This window comes from Erithacus rubecula (assembly GCF_903797595.1).
Source record: "Erithacus rubecula genome assembly, chromosome: Z".
In the NCBI taxonomy this organism is placed as follows: domain Eukaryota; kingdom Metazoa; phylum Chordata; class Aves; order Passeriformes; family Muscicapidae; genus Erithacus; species Erithacus rubecula.
Genome location: NC_136661.1, coordinates 6,827,499 through 6,848,334, shown reverse-complemented (window position 1 = coordinate 6,848,334; position 20,836 = coordinate 6,827,499). Strand labels below are relative to the sequence as shown.

Below are 20,836 nucleotides of genomic sequence, written 5' to 3'. Positions count from 1 at the left end.
GAAGGCAGAAGAGAAGAGAAGAGAAGAGATCTATTGTAATAATGCAATTTTTGCTGGAATACAGTTAATTTTCTTCATGGTGGTTGGTGCAGGAGTAAATGTTGGATTTGTTCTGAATACCGGGTTGATAAAATAGAGTTGCTTTTGGTATTGCTGAGCAGGGCTTACACAGAGCCAAGGCCTTTTTTGCTTTTGACACTGCCATTCTGGTGAGGAGACTGGGTGTGCACAGGAGGCTGGGAGGCTACACGGCTGGAACATCAACGTATAAAGCAGAGGGAAGAAGGAGGAAGAAAAGGGTATGTTGGAACAATGGCATTTGCCTTCCCAAGTCACCATTATGTGTGATGGGGCTCTGCTCTCCTGGAGACGGCTGAACATCTGCCTGTACATGGGATGCACTGAAATAATTTCATGGGGTTTTTTTTCTGCTTGTGCCTGTGGCTTTTGTTTTCCATTAAAATGGTTTTATCTCAACCCGTTCAATTTTCTCACTTTTCCAATTATTTTCCCAATCCCACCGGCAGGGAAATGAAGCTGCATGGATCTTAGCTAGCAGCTGGGGTTAATTCATAACAGTCCTTTTTGGTGGCCAGTGGGAAGCACAAAGGTTCAAGGTAACAACAGATTTGACTCAAATGTATTAGATCAAATTTATAGCTAATGCCATTTAGCTAGTAATGAGCATGCTCCTGCGCTTGCTTGCCTGACTGAATATTAGAGTCTAGTGCTCATTAGTGGCCACTTGTTGCCTTTGCAGCTCCTTGTAATGCTGTGCTGCTGATCACCTTACGGTGTTGTGCCACAGAGCACTTTGAAAACAGCCATGGCAAAGTGCCTGGGCTGGCAGGTAGCCAGGGTGTTGCTGCAGTTTTCTGTGCTGCTGAACTGGACAGGCTGGAACACCAGTGTGAACTTGCGTAGAAGGATGACTCCATGCAGGAGCAGGTACCCACTTGCAGGCCATGGAGGACCCCATGGTGGAATAGCTGGATGACCAAAAGCGTTGTGACTCCATGATAGGCTTATGCCGGAACAGGTTCCTGGCAGGACCTGTGGATGCACAGAGACAGGAGTCCACCCTGTAGCAGGTTTGTTGGCAGGACTTGTAACCTTGTAAGGGACCCACGGTGGAGCATGACGTTTCTGAAGGACTTCACCTCAGGCTGGGGCAGGTCATGAAGTGCTACAGCGTGTGACAAGGATCCACAGTGAAAAAGTCTGTGGAGAACTGTCTCCTGTGGGTGGTACTCCATGATGGAGGAAAGGAAGGAAGAGATTCCTGAGCAGCTTGTTTTGGTGAAGACTACGGTGAGACACGCTGTCTCTCTGCAGCCCATGGAGATTAATGGTGGACCAGAGCAGGAACTCCTTGCTGCTAGGCATGGTAGGAGCAAGTGAAGGAGTTCACTGCAATGTTAAACCATAAATTCTGGCCCAAAAGAATGAGGCACATAGCTTATAATGCTTAAAGAGCTTAAACTGTTAAACACATAGCTTAAACTGTTGCTGTAAGCCATGATTTGAGTTGCATCTTATAGGAATTACTACGACAGTACCACCCAGACCAATGGAGGAGAAGACTTAAAAGAACAGTTCCAGACCTGGCTTTGATGCCCAGTTACTTCATGCAAAACCACCTCCCCTGTCCCAGGTGGCCACCAGAACAGATGGAACACAAAGTCATGGACTAAATAAACTCCATGGACATTTTATGAACATATTGCTGAGGTGATCCTCAGACTAAGGGAATGCTATCTGTGTATTATATCAAACAATGGAAAGGGGGTTGCACCAAGTAGTATAGGACCTCTGCATGATGTAAATGCCAGGAAATAAGGGTTGGAATGTGCTGGGTTTAGGTGGGATAGAGATAATTTTCTGGTATCGGGTTGGGTTTTGAATTTGCACTGAATACATGGTTAATGTTACCTTATTGCTGAACAGCTCTTGCAGACAATCAAGGCCTTTTGCTTCTTGTACCACCCTACAAGTAAGTAAGCTGGGGGTGTGCAAGAAGCTGTGAGAGGACACAGCCAAAACAGCTGACCCCAACTGACCACAGGGATAACCCTTCTGATTTTCTCGCTCATCCTCTTGGGGAGGAGGTGACAGAGCACCTGCATAGGGTTTAGGTGCCAGATGGATTTAAACCATACTTAAACCTAAAAATATTCCAAAGAATAAAATGCAGTGCTTCTGCGTTCTGTCAGAAGCACTGACAATGAAGCCATGAAGAATGAGCTAAGTTTTGCGAACATTTCAGTGCAAAGCTTCTTTACTGATCACATTCAGTCAGGTATTATGCGGGAAGTCTTCTTTAGCACCAGAGTAATTAACTCTGTCTTGAAGCCTCAGTCAGCCCTGAGTACTGGCATAGCCAGCCCATCATGGTCTGCACAGCACCAGGCAGATGCATCCTCTGAACTCCCTAAACTGAAAGAAAATTTCTGAAGTTATTTCAAGGAAATTAAACTTTCAGACCTAGGAACTGATCAAATAATTCACGTGGAGGTGTGGAACCTGAAAATATGGAACTCGCAATGGGAAAAAAAAAAGAAATGTAGTATTTGTAGTATCAGGTCCTAGACCAACCACAAATTGGTACCCCTTTCTGGTGGTATTTCCGACTTACAGAAGGTTTATGTTCTTAAACCATAATCTGATTTATTTTGTATATCAATGGACATTCCTCTCTCTTCCTAAGACTACTTAAGACTGTTCCTGTGCTGACAGCATTTGCTATAGTAGAACATTCATCTTTCAAGATACTTTGACAGCTTTATTTATATTGCAAAGAGAATCTGCAAGGACTAAGTTGCTTAAAGAACAGACAGTGGAATGTATTTTAATTTATATCTGTGACTTTAAAAGGTAAAAATCCCAGCATATTATGTGCTCTCTATTTTAGTAATAATAGTAATAATAGAAAAAATATCCTCATATGCTTTATTTGTGCTGATACTTTTAATTATGTATGACTTTAATTTATTTCAGATAAGTCTTTCTGATATCCCTAAACAACAACACACTGTACTAAGTGTTGACATGTTAAAAATTACTAAGTATTTAGACACAACTGGAATAAAGAAAACGGGAACTGTAGATTGATACATCCTCGCAGTAAAGACAACCAACAGCAGACTTGACTGTAACAGGTTAAGTGCCTCAGTTCTAGACTTTAGACCCCACCTGAAAGCTCTATCCATCTATCCATCATTGGACTCCACAGAAGAGGAAAAAAAAGAAAAAAACTGCACACATATTTAATATGGGAAGAAAAGTAGACCAGAAGGGATTTGTTCAGACTTAATAAAAGAAGTTTACATACATATAAGATCCTGAAGAAGGACTCACAGGTAAACGGCTTGCCTCCTGAATTTCATGGCATACCCTTATAACTTCAGAAACACCCAAATACTTTTAATGGTAAATATGACTATTGCATTACCAGCATTTCTCTGAGGGAGCCTCCCCACATATTCAGTCTTAGAAGTGGCCAATTTCCAGATGACGTGTTCTAAATACTAAAGATGATGCTTATGCTGTAGCACAGTGGCTATAATCCTCGAATAAATCAGTAATCCAGTAGTTTTCTAAGACAACCTAAACTTTAATTAAAAAACAAAACATAACAGAGACTCAACAAAGTGCTTAGATCTCTTAATTCAACCTAGAGAAAAACTAACAATCTTCTTCCCATAACTCATTTTTATCTTCTCTCTTCTTAACCCATCTAATATCTCAGGGGTAAAACCAAGTAAATCAGTAGTTACTGAATTATTAACCTATATCCAAGTTAACAAGACATTCTTGTTTACTGACATCTTCCAGGCATCAAAAGAGCAGAGATTTTTATCGGAAAACTCGAACATTTTAGTTTCTTACAGATAGGTTCACTTACATTTCAGAAGTCTGTACACAGAAAAGTGAAGAAAACATGACTGGCTGCAGCAACTGACAAATTGGTTACGGGAAGAATGGATTCAAATCAAACTACGACAAGTTATTGACCGCATGGTTCCAGGTTCAACAGTCTGTATCTGATCCGCTGCTGGTTGTACACAAAAGAATAGTGAGACCCAAAACCAGTGCAAACAGACTGGAATATGAAGTTTCAAACACAATACATAAGAAAAAAGATGTAGGTTTTTGAGGTAAGACAATGTCCTATTAAGAATGCACATAGATCTGTACATAATCTTCACAGATAAGAAATGAAAAGAAAGCTCTCAGATAAAAACAGAAATAAGAAACATTAAATTCTCCACCATTTGATAGGTAGAAATAGTAGGATTTAATTCAAATCGTTGGTCAGGTGTAAGAAATAACTTAGCGTACTTCCAAGTTCACATAACTTCACCTTACTAAGAATAAACTTCACCATACACAACATTATTATTTGCTTGCTTGGATTACAGCATGATGCCTCCCTGTCTTCAGAAAAAATTATTTTTTCTTTCACTGTTCACATCCTTGCAGCATTACAGAAGTAGGCTTGTTATACTTAATGAAAAAAATCGTTTGATTACTACCGCACCATTTCTTACAGCTCTTGTTCCATAAGGCTTCAACCTATACCATGTGCCTTTCTCACTTTGCAAAAATTACACTGGTGCTACTGTGCTGGTTTCTTTTCACATAAAAAGAGAGCACCCCGATGTGAACATTTGGAACTTGCACTGCATATACCAGTGTATACTGCCTTTCAGTACAGAAAAGTTTTATTGTTATAGAGCTAATGTTCCAAGTCTGTCTACAATTCCACAGCAAGCAGTTCTTACCTTACCCACAAAACAAGTCAGTATGGATTTTTTTTTTTTTTTTTGTAACTTTAGCAGGACAACTGTAACATGAAGAGCTGAAAGACAGAGCTATTCTCCACTATTCACTCACTTAGCATACAGAGAGACAAATATTACCGGCAGTTCTACTACAGTTCAATGAAGCAAGCAAAACTATCAATCATTTAAGGCAAGTTCCTTGACTGCAAAAGAAAACTTGCCTGTCACACCCCCCACAATTAGCTATGTGTTTTAAACAAGTTTGCTGAAGTGTTACTGCTCATAGCCAATATGCCAATGCAGCTATTATATTTACATTTAATAACTGTGAGGAATTGACAGGTATCACACTGACTACATCATGCTTACATAAGTGCTGATTTTTTACTTCTGGTAAAGAGCAGCTCTACTTTAATTCTGTGGATTGTTGTTCAAGTTTCTGGTTCAAGTAGAAAATTGTGCCAAGCTACTGCAAGACTTATTTTCACTTAAGTGATTCAACATTGATTTGCTGTGTTACATTGTGTTATTTCTATGTAAACAACACTGCCCATCTAAAAAAATATTTATTTTGTCTTCATTGTAAAAAAAAAAAAAATCTAACAAAAAAGCCTGTACAACCTTAATTAAAATATTTAGTCAGTTAAAATGTCCAAATTTGGTATGTTCCCAAGGAATTCTCCCTTTCTGGTGAATGAAGATAATGACATAACTATCTCAATTGTTTTAGGAAAGCAATGCAAAAAAAACCTCACACTAAATATAAAATAAGATCCCTGGCCATACTTACAGGAGTTGAAAATTGGACAGATTTTGTTCCAGTTTCTGCTGTATCCACTACACTTTCATAACGTATTAGCAAATAAGCACAATCTAAATGTCTACTCACATTTGAAATGTCAGGGCTGCTTATTTATCAATGAAGCAGTCAGTCATATTTGTTACTGCTTTAAACCACCGTGCTTAAACACTTCAGGCAAAATAGAAACTTCCTTATGAAGTATAAATTACACAAATTTAGAACACCAGGACAAACTACATCATTATCACACACCACACCTAACAAAACACCAATGAAATATTCTTCTCTTCTTTTTGTTTACTAGAAGAGAGATAGTGTATCTCCTAGAATAAGAGGAAGCCTCAACAGTATCCTTACCTTAGTTTTGTGATATTTACAAGAATTGCTGTTCTTCTCTTCTTTCCCTTCTTATCTCTCCTCACACCTTCCCAATATCCTCAAGCTCCTGGCAGAAGTTCTCTACACTGCAAAAGACTACTGCATGTTACTCCTAACTAACACAAACCTTTAAAAATGCACTAGCTTTGCACTTTGAAATGTGCCATATTTTAAATCAACAGAAACAAATCAGCATTTGCATGGTTTTCACTTAAAGAAGGTGCACACAAAAAATGTATTATACAACCACCACCTAACAAGACACAGCACAATAAAAGAAAAAGTGCCAAATTCTTCGTGCAAGGTATATATAACAAAAATCTTTTTAAGACTTTGCTCTAGGACCAGAAATTTGCTTTAAAATATAAATAAAATATAAATAAATTGCATGTATTTTACATGTTATGAATATAATGAGCTGTGACACAGAATGCTAAAATATTAAAAACTCAGGAAGTTCTGTGCGGACATAACAAAAATAAGTTCCTGGCCTACAGGATGGAAGAAATAACTAGGAATCTTTACATACAAGTATACATGTATACTTGCCTAGCCTAAGAACAGCACAAAAAATTTATGAAGTTATTTTTAAAGTTGCTGTCTCTAACTAATTCTAAGATAGTGCAGATATGCTCAACAGAACCATCTTCAAAACATCAAAAATTTAAGCTTAACCCTGCTACAGCTGGAAGCCATGCAACCTGAGTAATTCATGTACCAAGGAAACACTTTCGAGTTTAAACTATTGATATGCACACATATATGCACAACAGGTTCCACCCTGAATTCTTCCCCTTGAAAGAAGCTAGCTTGTATTTTGCTACAAAAATCCCCAGCTGCATTACACAACGTATGGAAGACAAGGAAAGGGAACTGACCATTGGTCTCTGCTCAGTACTGGTGAGGCCACACTTGGAGTGCTGTGTCCAATTCTGGGCTCCTGTATGAGCTGGGTAGCAAAGGATCTACAGGGGTGACTCCAATAAGCTGTCAGAAACTTCCCCCATGCTTGTCCAAAACAAACCCTCAGACCAAAGCTGAGCGGAACAACAACGGCAGCAATGCCCCTGTGATGACACAATCAAGACGGGAAAAAAAAAAACCATCCCACAGCAGCTGAGAAAGTCAAGCAACCCTGCAGACATCAAGGTTAGAAGAAGGGAGAAATGTGATTCAGGTGCTGGAGCAGAGATTCTTGAATCCTGTGGGAAAAACATGGTGAGACAGTTTGTGCTCCTGCAACCCAGAGAGGTCCACAATGGAGCAGATTTCCTGCAGATATTCTGCAGCCTGTAACTGAAATACAGGAGGATCCCAATTTAATATCAGGAAAAGCTTTTTTTTTTTTTTTTTTCTTTCTGTGAATGTTTTAGTTAGCCAATAGAATAGCTTGTGCTATTCCCATCCTGAGGATTTTCAAAAGCCATCTGCATATGGTCCTAAGCAACTGACTCTTAAGTGGTCCTGTTTGAGTAAGGGTTTGAAAGAAAGTGCCTCCAGAGTTTATTACACTGCTGAAGTTTTCTTACAACAAGCAAAGGGGCCTTCTTCCCTGACAGATCTTTAAAGTGCCAAGACAGAGAGCTTCATAGGCACCAAGTTTTCCCTGCCTGCACTGCTGCACTCCCTGCTGCTGAGTCCTCACACTAAGGGAAAACAGTCACTACAGGATCTGAGGAGACTGAGGCTTACCGCAGCTTAAAAAGCCACCACGACATGAAAAACATCCTTTGATTCAAAGGTTTTTTCCCCCTTTTGGGGTGTTTGCTGCTCTCCTCAGGTGCTGGTTGCGGTGCAGGCTCAGAGACTTACATGTTATCAGAGCCACAAACTCACTGCACTTCAGGCCCAGTGCGTTTGGTCCCGGCTCCTGTGAATGCTCTGGGGCCCTCGGTACCGCTGAGGGCTCCCAGCGCCTTCCTGCGTCCCCGACCGGTCCTGCAGGTGCCCTGTGCCGGCCGAGCCCCACCGGCTGGCGGCAGCACCGGTAGGGACATTTCTCCTGGAATGGGGGCAGCGCGCCTGAGGGGAACGGAGGGGGAGGCACCTGAGGAAGGGCACCTGAGGGGCTGCTCGGTCACTTTCCAGTAAAGCCTGCTTTCCCTGCAAGGAGAGAGGCCCCGTCCCCCTCTCTGCCCCACACCGAGACCCTTCGGGAGGCCTCTCTCTGCCCCCGCTCTGGGCCCTTCTCTGTTGCCGGCGCCACAGCCGCTCGGGCCGTCTCTCAGCGGCCCATGGCGCGCGGTGCCGAGGAGGCTCTGCAGGAGAGCGGCTCAGCCGCGCCCGCCGCCTCGGGCGGGGGCCAGGGGGAGCCAGCGGCAGCCGGGCTCTGCCCCATCTGCCTGGGCGACCTGGACAACGCGGCCCACGTGGGCACCTGCCTGCACACCTTCTGCTTCGCCTGCATCCGGCAGTGGGCTGCCGTGCGCGCCGCCTGCCCGCTCTGCCGGCAGCGCTTCGGCCGCATCCTGCACACGGTCAGGGCGGACGACGACTACCAGGAGTACGAGCTCGGCCCGTCCGGCTGCCAGCAGAGCGCCGCGGCCGGGCACAGCGTGCGCGGCACATCCCCCACTGGCGCTACCGGCTGCGCCCGCGGCCCCGCCGCGATCCCCCTGCCCGGAGACGGGGGCGGCCGCCGAGGAACCGCGTCGGAGCTCCGGGGAGCTCCGCCGCCTCCGCCCCGTAAGGCGGCACGGCAGCGCTCGGCCGGCCCCGCCGCTGGGCCCCATCCCCTCGCACTGCCGGGGGCGCGGCTCTCGCCTCCTGCTCTGGGAACGAACGTCCAGAGGCTTTCGGAGCACGAGGCTCTCACAACCCCTTGCTAGATTGCACGCTCTCTTTCGTTACTTGCAGTAGTAAATTACATTTCTTTTAAATTAATAAAGTGTTTTTACCTTAACCGATGAAGTTTACCTGTTCTCCACCGAAGTGGGTGGGTGGGGGGAGGCAGTAGTTGGGGCAGGGGAGTGAGCGACAGACTTCATAGTGCTTAGCTCCCAGCTGGGATCAAACCATGACACTCTGAACCTTTTAAAATGAGTCATGGTGGTTCTCTGGCGGAAAAAGGTGGAGTGACCTAATCCTGTGTTAATTTTTAGGAGGTATATTAATATTTTGAAGAATTTCAGTTCTGTCTTCTTACAAGAACTTCCTATGTGCTGCAGATACTGAAACGAATTGCTTTACAAAAGGACAGTCCATTCATTTTTTTTTTTTTACATACATGTTCCTTGCCTTGTATTAGATTGCCTTACACAGATCACCTGCATAGGTTAACAAGATGGATTTTGTCTTCTCCTTTTATGAAGTTTTCAAAAAATGCTAACAAGTTTCTAGGTATATCTAAGCAAGAAAAATGAAAAAACCAACAACAAACAAACAACAAAAATCCCAAGATATATCACTGAAGAAAATTATAATTTTAACAAATTATGTACATAAGTAGTATACAAAGTGCAAAAGTAGAATGTGACCTCAAGCAAATAAGGGCATACTTCCTTTAGCAAGCTGTCATAAATTAAACTGTTACTGTTAGCATACTCTGCAATAAATGACAGATAAGAATACATTCAGGAGTTAATATATTACATCAAAGTCACAATATATTAGCACTTTATCATTTCAGTCTTAAAAGTTACTTTCTAACTTTTACATGAAGATTGATGTATCTTCCTGATAATCAAATTGTTAAAAAATTTTGTTGTGTCTTAGTTTAGGATAAGCAGCACATTATATGAAGCCCTATTTTGTTAGAGCCAGAAACCAGACCTACACTATGGAAGGAGAAGGTAACAACTAATAAAAACCACAGACTCTGAAACAACACAAGTAGCAACTGTGTCCTCTGCAACATGTCTCATGGACTAAAGAACATAAAGCCGTCTTCACAAAAGTGCAATAAAACCTCAATAAAATATAATAGTTTAAGAGCTGATTCTATCATCAAGTTCATAGGATATTCAGTCACTATCAGCAATTCATTGAAATGCATTGTTTTTAAAGTTAAAACCCATTTTTATTTGCAATTATAGATTTGCAATTTATTGCCACATGCTGTAGAGAGAGCTTTAAAATAAATAAGGAAAGCTGGGCAGGATTTATTTAATTTCATTCATTACTTTAAGTAAATTAGAAAATCAGGTAATACAATCAAAGGGAAGAATACTACTACTGATGAAAGCACAAGGCAAGCAAAGTGTAAGTTAATTAAAGGATTGTGTCTCATCTATTTTAAAAATGGATTTGAATAATTACAATCTTGTGTGTCAAAAAACCCCAAAGATTTAGTACCCTCCCCTTTTCTGCTCAAAACCACAATACAGTTACCTTGGGATACACTTGAAACCTGGTACTATTTTGTCATCAGGAACATAGCCATCATCAAAGGAAAAGGAAAAAAATAGTGCTAAAATATGAGACTTGCAAAAAACCAGTAATTAATATTATAATCAGCCTAACAAAAGTAGTTAAGAATTTGATAGCAATGCCTGTCATGCAACTCTTATGAACGAGTCAGTGAACCAGGGCACACACAACTTTAAGTATGTCCTGTGAGTGAGTCTTTTTTATATAAACATACAACTGCAACACTATGGCCCAAGAGAGACCCTCCCCCACCAGTAACTTCCTAGGACTAGAAAACATGCATACTAGTCTTTGAAGTTCTGAAACATGTATTTGCTGACACCCACATTTCAAAGAAGCTCAGAATGGAATTTAACAAGAAAGGTTGTCACCAGTGGCACAAAGTCCAGCAAGTGGCCAGTCATCAGTTGCAAGGATCAATACTGGGTACAGAACTCTTTAATGCCTTCATCAGTGACCTAGAGGAAGGAAAATGGTGCACCTCTGCAAGCTTGTAGGCCATACATAACTGCAAAGACTGGTTTGTAGATAGTGGGTGGTAGTGACTAAACCCATCAGGAAATCAATCTCCTTTTAAATTACTTTTGCAATTTACATTATTGCATTGACAAACAACAATAAGGATCAATCTTTGTGAAATAAATGGATAAGATTAAGAAAAAAACACCTATAGTTGAGTTCCAAAACATTTTTCTGGAGACTCATATATGCTAAACAATTTTAGCCCCCAATTTAGCCTCATTTATTCTCTGCTGATTTGGGTATTGTCAATTTTATACCAATATATTATTTTACTCAGATAAAAGCTCTTCAATCTGGCTGAAAAATACTGCATATAAAAAGTACTAAAAAATTAAAACGACCAACATCTCTTATATCTTAGCCATTTCCTTCTAAATTCCACATCAAATTCAATGTGCTAAACCTCAGTATGTTAAAAAAACCCCACACTTTTGAGAAAAAAAAAGAAAAAATATCACAACCAAAAAACCCCCTAATACTTAGAAATGCTAACTAAGGATCAGCTAAGAGGAATTAGATTCCCAAACATCTTCAGATATTTAGGCCTAAACAATTAATTCTGTATAATGCACAGAATTAGCAACATAGGAAACAAACTGCAAGTTTCCAGATTAACACCCTTATTTCTGGATCTCCCTTCCTCTTTAACAGACATGACAGATACTAGATGTAAGACTTCAATTTAGAAAAATTATTGTAGCTCATAACCATCTCTCATAAAGTAATTAAAACAGTGGGGTTTAGCATATTAGTTTCTTTTCCTGTGTCTTTTACTTTACCTATTTGGATTTGACAGTTTTGACACTGGTTTATTTCAAACAAAGTAGTGTTATTTCAGAGTATAAAATAAATTTTCTTTTCTCTGTAACTTCCATTACTGATACTGCTAACAAAAATTTAAAAAAAAAAAACCAAAACCAGCAAACTTGTTTTCAAAAATAATATTTACATAATTGTTTCCATACTAAAAGCAACCCAAAGTAGCAATCATTTTTCAAAGTTAACTTCTGAAACCTGAAGTGATAAGGTTTATATTTATATATATTTAAGACATTGTTTAGGCTCTACCACATGCTTTTTTCCCCCTGTAGACAGGAATGTTACTGTCAATCATGCTTTCTCTTGCAACACAAATGTTTTGCAACTTTTACTTACCACTTCCATTACATGTAATGTAGGAAGGTTAGAACTAAAAACAACTGAAAAGCCTGCATAAGTTAAATACGTACATTGTTATTAGAGTGACGGAAAAGGTGACAAGTGTCTTGTGACTCCATTTGCTTTGTTTGCTAAGGAAGAGAGAGCTAATTAACTGCAAACGCCAACCATAAAGACCTAGATCTGTTTATGTCAACATAAGCTTTGGAGAAGCTAAAATATATTTTACATTTAAACTTCATTCCCCCCTGCCCTGTCTCCCTTCAGGAAAGCAGGATGTTATTACAAAACAATAAATATCAGGCGTAAAAATGGAATAATTTATTTTCAATAAACAATTCCCTGTATTATTTTAAATGTGCATCTGCTATATGAAATAAATGCCTTCATTTTTTGATTGTCATACCTAGAATTTTGTTGTAAAGAATCACTGTATTAAAAAAATTAATGTAAAAATCACAGCAAGAATAGTGGTTGCAAATTTAAACTCTGATAAAGAGAAAACTAAACTCTTGTTAAAGTATGCATTTTAAGGACACTTACAACTCTCTTTTTCACTGTTTTCTTCTATCACAGTTTCTTGTCTAGCAAAGTATAAGAAAGGGAAAAAAGCAGAAAAAGGGACAGAGGAAGGGCAAAGGAAGAGGTGGTGGACAGACAAAAAGAAAAGGATGAAAAGTATTCTTTCTGCCCTCACTTTTCTAACTCTTTTAAGATATAGAAGTCACTGCCCCTACAGCTTTCATCGAATCTTACTTAGTTTTTACTACATATTTTTCAAAACCTAAAAATTACTATCTTTTATAGAAATTTATCTCTAATATAATAGTTCTGAAACTTTTCCTTCCCTATTCTTGTATTGAATGCCTTGATTCTTTTCTACCTCCATCCAGAGCACGTGTTTATTACAACATGCTTCCTCAATCCTTCATCCTGTTGTTAAGGTCTCACCAGTTGGCCTCACCTTCTTGTCTGCTATCACAAATGCATTGATTCCCCTGCACAAAATTTGATTTTCAAAAACATCTTCCATTTAGAAACTGCTGCAACAGTCAGCTGTCCATACAGAAAGGTGCCCAAGTAAACAACAATGAAAGAGGAGACCACATTATCAAGCTAAAAATTTAAATTCCTGGCCATTTTTAGCATCTTTGTTCTTAAATTAACCTATGCTAAAAAGTGAGCTGAAGAAAAAACATGTTGCTAGTCCAGCCACTGATAGTAGAAACTGAGGTGGTCAGGTTCCCAGGGGAGTTAATGCTGAATTTAAAACATTAGGAGGGTTTGTTCAACTTCAGCTCAGAAAACAAAAATGATTAGAAAACAACTGCACGAGAATCCATGCAAGAAAAAAAACCAAAAAAACAAAAAAATCACTGTTACTCTCCAGGAAATAAGGGAAGAATTAATTATAGGAAAAAAGAAAATTGGCCCACAGAGTGGCAGAAAAGCACAGACACACACACACACACACACACACAGACACACAAGGTGCAAAAATGAGGTAAGGTACCAATTTATTAACATGACCTTCTTACACATTCATTATAGTGTGGTAAACTAGAAGAAGTACATTATAAGGTTGTGACTGCACAGTTTTAATACTTCCTATACATTTTCTACAAGAACTAGTATCTGCAGATAAGGATAGCTCTTTATCAAAGTGTGTTCTGCCTTGTTCTTAAATTAAAAAAACTCATTCATGTGCTCCAGGGTTTCTGATAAATCTTTATTACAGAGAATGCTGTCTAGTTCTCATTCCAGTTTAGCATGCTATAGTGGTATTCCAGTTCAGCCTAAAAAAAGAATCAGGACAGGGGTCTACATGTTTTCAAGCAAGGTCAAAGAAAACCCCAAACATAAGAAGTTAACATTCCCTAACTAAAATACCCATCACCACTACTGCCATAGTACCTAAATGATACAAATAAAGAAGAAGTACAACGAAAGCAAGACAGTTATTTACACAACCATCCTTAAACAGCTAATGGCATAGACGTGGAAGTCTCTAAATTCCCTGAAACCTTAAACACCAAGTGGATAAAAAAAATTTATCTACTGTAGAGATACTTGAAAACAGGCTGAGACACCAATTCTTATTGCTATGACAAGCACCCACTAGAAATACTATACACAGCTGGCAGTTTTTAACTCCAAATGCATGCCTGCATGAAATCCATCACCTCAATTTTTTCTTATCTTCTCATGATTGCTGATAAAAACTGACTGATACCTACAGAGAATTTGAAGTCATATGATAAATACTGATTTGCTTATTTTTGATCTTTCCTTTCATAGTATGTATAAATTTCTATAAAACATGAAATATCTGAACTTAATGAAATATAATGGAAGATTAAAATACAATCACTGGGACAATCTTTTTTATTCACATATCATTTTAAGTGCTTAAGTAGTTATCTCTCTCATACTAGATCATATTGATAAATCAGTTATCTAACCATAAAGGTAACGTACTACATTAGGAGTTCCCCTGCAGTGACTGAGCTTATGAATTTGCATTTTAAAATCCAGTTAATAAAGATGCTAGCAGTTCAACTCCAATAGTAGCACTGAAGACAAACTGATAAATCAATGTTTATCTGTTATGTTACAGTCATAAATAAACATAAACTTCAAAAATTACCTTATTAGTTTTTGAAATACAATTGTGAATTACAGAGACCTTAATACACAAAGAATGTTGCTAAGCTGCAGCTAATCCTAGAAGTTCTAGTCCATGGAAACTCTATTTTGGCTGCTTACTAACTTCATTTTAGTACAAATTGTGGTGGCTCACTATGTCACTTGAGTAGATTTGTTGATTTGGACAAATCATTGCAGAAGGTGTGTGCTGTACAATGTGACAAAAATAAATCTCAGGTGATGTTAACCAGTTTCTTCAAAATGCAACTAATATACTAATTCTCTTACTTTTCTCACCCCTTTTTAGAATGCTTAGAACTCAACCTCTAATAGGTGATACATGAGTGATTATATTCATTTTATTAGAGGGTTGAATTCAGAGCTAGCAGCAACACTGAGTCTCCTCAGCTAATAATATACTCAAAATGAACATCTATCTCCATATAGCCACTTGCTGTTTTGCATGTCCTAAGTATTTAACTGAGTTAAGCATAGAAAAAATATCCTCAATATATCCAGTAAGCATTTTGTTCTCTATATGACATCTAGCTAAAAAAACCAAAATAACTCTCAGGTATCCTGGCCCATGCAGTACAGATCCTTGTCTAAGAGCTGAGAATCTTTTAAATTCAGTACTCTGTTTTCCCACACTCTTCTTCATGATCTTTGATATGTTTCTTTGCCTTTTCAACCATTCAACCCTCTTCATCAATCCTCCCATCTCTGAACCAGTAATATCCAGTAGTAGAGAAATGGCAATAGACAGAAGGAATTATTCACACATTTTTAGAACTGAAACTGTTGACTGTAACAATTGAGTCTTTACAGGTATTTCCTATGGAAAGAAGATCTGGCTAACGTTTATGACCAATAAATCAATTCCCAAATACCTAATCATTTTAATTCAAATATTCCCAGATGAACAATAGGCACTGACAGCAATTGTATAATTTGCAAAAATTAGATTGCCTATTTAAAAGCAAATCATGAGGAATAAGCTCATTATTGAACAGCAGGTCACACAGTAAGCTATGCAGTGACAAAGCCATGGGAACGTTGACATAGGATCTTTTTAATCACACCAGCCTAAATGAAAAGCAAGGAATAGTTCTATGCAATTTACTTTAGCATCTAGACTATCACTATGCTCTAGCATTTAGTTCAGATTTAACTCAATAGATTGTTTAATTGATTAAGGTATTTAACTGACTAAATTAATGAAATTCAACTCACCATGAACAATTCTATTCTTTAATTATGTCCCTACATTAGTCTTTTACTAGCAGAGTCTACACTATCCTACAGCATCTTTAATAAACCAGAAAGCAAAAGACCACTGAAAGCATTTTAACTAAATCATATCATGTTGCATTCAGAGTAAATTTTCTGAAACTGTAGCTGAATAGCTCAATTATCCCATGCTAGTATCTGGTTTTAGTCAGTATTGTACCAAAAAAAGAAAATACAACCCTAAGCAAAAGTGAACACTACACAGGTATCTATTAAGTCGGGAAAAAAAAAAAGTTTAATAAAATGGAGTAAGACACGTGGAAGAATGTGTAGTTATTTTGCAGTTCTGTGGTAATTGTCAACAGACAGAAGCATGGATCAAAAAGGTAGTGAAAACACGTATTCCCAGCCCCACACTGGGAACGTTCCCTGACCACCATGATCTTCCAAACAATTGAGAGTGATCTCTGTGACATTGGTCAGCTTCCTCAGCATTCCTGTCCGCATTTTCCCAGAATCAATGGACTTCTGTATGTCCTGTTTGTTTAGTCACAACTTGGCACTCCTTCACAGAGGGCAAATCTTCCATGGCCCACAAGATTTCCACTGGTACCTTCAACATCTGAATGTAGAACTTACCAACAAAAACCAAGGTCAAGAATATACCTTGGGTACCTTGGCCTTTACCATGGTCCTTTTCTACTAGATCTGCCCCAAACCGCATCTAGAGAACACATCTTCACTCACTGTTTGGACATTTCATTCCCTATCCTCCCTTCCACACATTTCTATATTTAAATAATCTCCAAAGAGAGCATTGACAGCAACTTATTTCTCACAGTGATCAGTTGTTGCCTTTTGATCAAACTCACTGTTGCAACACTGCGACATCACAATGGTTTTAGTCATACAGTTTGATTATTTGTTGATTATTTTAAGCTACAGTTTGATTATTTGTTGATTCAACTCAAAATTAAACTACTTGCTTTTTTCATTAAACATTTGTCTCACATACTGAAGAAGAAATAAAGAATGGAAGTGAAAAGTGCAGGAATGAACTGTAGTGTGTGGTCAGAAGTGACTAATGGTACAAGTTGAGAGTCAAACTCTCCACATTTAAGGCATTGTTACCTGGTAAAAGGTATTTTTTTCAACACTACAATCATTTTGTTTATGTTATTAAAAATAACAACATCAAAGAAAGCTGAAATAGTACTTGAATTCATTTGGGAACATCCTCTTCCCCCAAACTCAAATTTACATGTTAATGATTTTTTATTAAATTACCCAGTCAAACACATTAAGGAAAAGAAACTTTTTAAAACAACTGATGTATGTCTGAACCTGTAACAGTATGTCTTTACATTGAGCATTACTGCAATTATAAATTAATATTATTTTGAAATAACAATACCAGATACATCCTACATTTGCCACTTTTATAAAAGCACTGGCATCCCAATTAATTATTCAAAGGAACTACACTGATTTTAATGTCACATTTGTCATGTCAAAGCAACCTTCAAGTTCAAAAGAGACTGTCTTCTACAGAAAAGGAAAAACAGGCCTAGCTACTAAGACGTCAAGTAATTACAGCATTATTTATCTAATGATTAGAGGCTTAATATATTTTATTTCAGTGAGGTAAATTACTGTAAGGTGATATCACCACTATTCTCATATTCATGTAAAAACTGAATGGCATGTTATCTCAAGACATGAATAACTTCATGTTACTGATTGATTTTGGCTTGGTAGTTATATTCCATGATCAAGTAATAGAAAATGAAGATAAGATTTGCTTTATAGGTCAGCACCTTCAGTGACTGAAATGGAAAATTTCTGTGCTTCTAGAAAGACCTAGAAATTACCCAAGTTCCAAACACAGGGCTTTTCTAGTATGCTTCAAAAATTAAATCATGAGAGACAACAATTCACACACTAGACCTGTACAATTCTTAAAAGAGAAGTCCTTAATGACAACTTCTCATCAATAACTAATACAAAATAGGTAGCCCCAAGGGCTACATTTAAGACTGTATGATCACAGTCAGCATTTTCAGAATAGTCAAAAATTCTATTAAAAATATGAAACACAAAGAACAAGTATATGAAAGTATAAATGCAAAGTTGCATGTAATATTTAGCAACACCATTTAGATACTCTCCTATTTATTAAAATATAAAATGCATTTGGAAGAAAAATGGCAAAAAAGGGTTTTTTTCTCAGAATACTACAGAAACATAGATTCTGAATTGTCAGAAACTTAAAAATACCTAAGAAAATCTGTAAATCTTAGGCAACTCAGAATTTTCCAATAATGAAACCCTTGCAACAGAAAGGTAAAATGCGAGCATTCTGAAGAATTACTTTCCAGAAATAGAAAAATACATAAATCTCATAACCTGAAAATTCCATCTCTCTCTTCAAGGTCATCACTAAAAATTATTTTTGTACATCTTAGTCCTCTCTAGATAAAAGCAGGTATACTGCACAGTAGCTTCCTACACCTTCCTTTTCAATACAAGTAACTTTAAAATCTTCAAAAGTATATCAAAAAGAGAGATACTGAACACGTAAGTTCAGGTTCAATACACAAACAGCATTCTGTACTTATATCTGATTAACAGCTATGTTTTACGTGATGTAGACCCATTAAGTTGGGTGTTAAGTATTTAATTATGCAGAAAAACATCTCATTGACATTCTTCACTCTTCTTGGCAGATAAACGTGGCATAAATAACAGTAGACAATCAAAGAGTGAACATTGTACGTGGGTATGTTTATGAAAGAAGAATATCACACATGCTACAGTAGCATATAAATAGCAATTAAGTAAAAAAAATTAATTAGATCTTGTAGTCCTCCATACAACAACTATATTTAATGCTAATATAGCTTTTTGCTTGGAAGCATTCACTGCTTCGGCCTGTTCTTTTACCCATTAAAAAACTCTGCATTTTTGAGCATCTTATAATTTTACACAGTATTTAACTACATAAACCAACATTATTGCTTATATTTGTTATTTTAGCCATATAGTTAATGTATTGAGTACACCAGTACAAAAAATAAACAGAAAGCATATGAGATGTTTGTTTCAGAATTGGTGTCTGGTCAATTATTCCAAACTACGCTTTTCAACTTACAGATACTAAACAAAAAAATAACCATTTTTACTTCTTACACTAAATTGCAGTATAATTGTTCTTACATTAAATCAATATGAGAATAGAATATGTTTACATGAAATGGAAAATTCTGAAAATAAATTTGCATGTCAACAGCACTAATTTTTAAAAAACAGAATTAAACACACAGTGCCATGCCACAACACAATACATTTCATGGCAAACAGCAGAAGGATAAATGTACAGCCCAAGAGACTACACAGATTTTTACCAACCCTCTTGTTCAATATTGCCCTCTGAAGTTCAGAGACCTACTTCCTCCCAGTCTTTCTTTTTACACTTCCAAACACTTGAATAAATTTCCTAAAATTACATATTCTTACAGTTAAAAATAAATAAATAAAATTTGAAGTATTTTCTTTTCTCTTTTGCTCACCTTCCATTTTTGTTCCTGAAGATTTTCCACTGTTACATGCTACAAGACTCTACAATTGGTTGTCTTCTCAGTTTTTAGTTAATAAATAATTTTTTCCTGTTTCATAAAAATTGTAAAGTCTAAGAAAAATGTCTAAAGACATTACTATCATGTCCGACACAGAGTCAAATATCTAACCTGTGCCCTTTTGATTTGAGCAGAAAAGGGGTTTTTTTGGTTTTGTAAATTCAGAGGCAAGCAGCCCAATAGGTTAGGTACCCTGGATGAAGGAGAAACCTTAGCCTACAAATCTAGTTGTTATGTTTGCCCAACAAGAATATTTGTAAGTAACTATTCTAAGCAACATCTCTGGTCTAAAAGGTAAAAACAAGTACTGATACAATATATAGAAATCCAGCCATGCAGAGAAGGAGCACAGAGAGCTGAATAAAGATAATGACTGCACTTCTGGAAAGTAAATATATTCTTACAGGAATTCTGATTGTAATGTACATGATTTAAGAACATGTATTTGCCATAATAAGTACTAGATACTATTGTTACAATGTAAGGTTAAAATGCTTGAGACTTCCCTGAAAATATCACAACTGTACTACACAATACAATTCTCAGTAAAAATACCTTTAACAGTCATAATCTATGAAGGCTGCAAAAGTTACGTTTCTGTATTTTTAAATTTCTTCTTTCTGTAACCTAGCTACAATTTCATTATCAGATTTTTACCTTATTCTAAGTTACAAACTCTAATTCTGCTAAATCCTTCAAACTCTTCTAGCTCTCTACATGTGGCAGTAGTTACTTTACCACATAAATACCTCCACAGTGCACAAAATTAGTTAGTAATCCACAAATGCTAATCAAATACTTTTGCTCAGATGTCAGACTCAGACTACATTACACTCCTAAATAATTTTAAGCTTTAAAATTCAAGAGTTTAAATGAGTACATAGTCTAAATTACAAACATAATACAAATTCAGAACACTATTCAGACTACTGCTTTAAGTCACAATTCAAGTAAACAGAACTCAATTTTTGAGTACCATCACATAAAAGCATCTTGTTTCATTAATCATATCCAAAATATGTCTCTATCACCATACTAATACTCTTCACCATGAGAATTCTAGTGTCAAATGAGAAAAAACATAATAAGAAATTCTTTACTTTGAGGTTGATAAGACCCTGGAACAGGTTGCCCAGAGAAGTAGTAGATGCTCCAACCCTGGCAATGTTCAAGGCCAAGTTGAATTGGGCCTTAAGCAACCTGGTCTAGTGGGAGGTGTCCCACTAGGCAGGGGAGTCACAACTGGACAGTCTTTAAGGTCCCTTCAAATCCCTTAACATTCTATGACTCCATCAAAATGATGTTAACAGTTA

The 20,836-nt window shown here is 37.6% G+C and overlaps 1 protein-coding gene across 5 annotated transcripts in view; it reads right to left on the bottom strand.

Annotated features, from left to right (window-relative positions):
* The window catches only part of RFX3 (regulatory factor X3), a 96,461-nt gene that overhangs the window by 55,318 nt on the left and 20,307 nt on the right, over positions 1–20,836 (bottom strand). The window contains exon 1 of one of the 5 annotated variants that reach the window (XM_079330028.1): positions 8,354–8,465. The exons of the other annotated variants lie outside the window; for them this stretch is intronic. The gene's annotated coding sequence lies outside the window, so the exon portion shown is untranslated. Of the gene's footprint in view, positions 1–8,353; positions 8,466–20,836 lie in introns of those variants that run through there. 5 annotated transcript variants of the gene reach the window in all.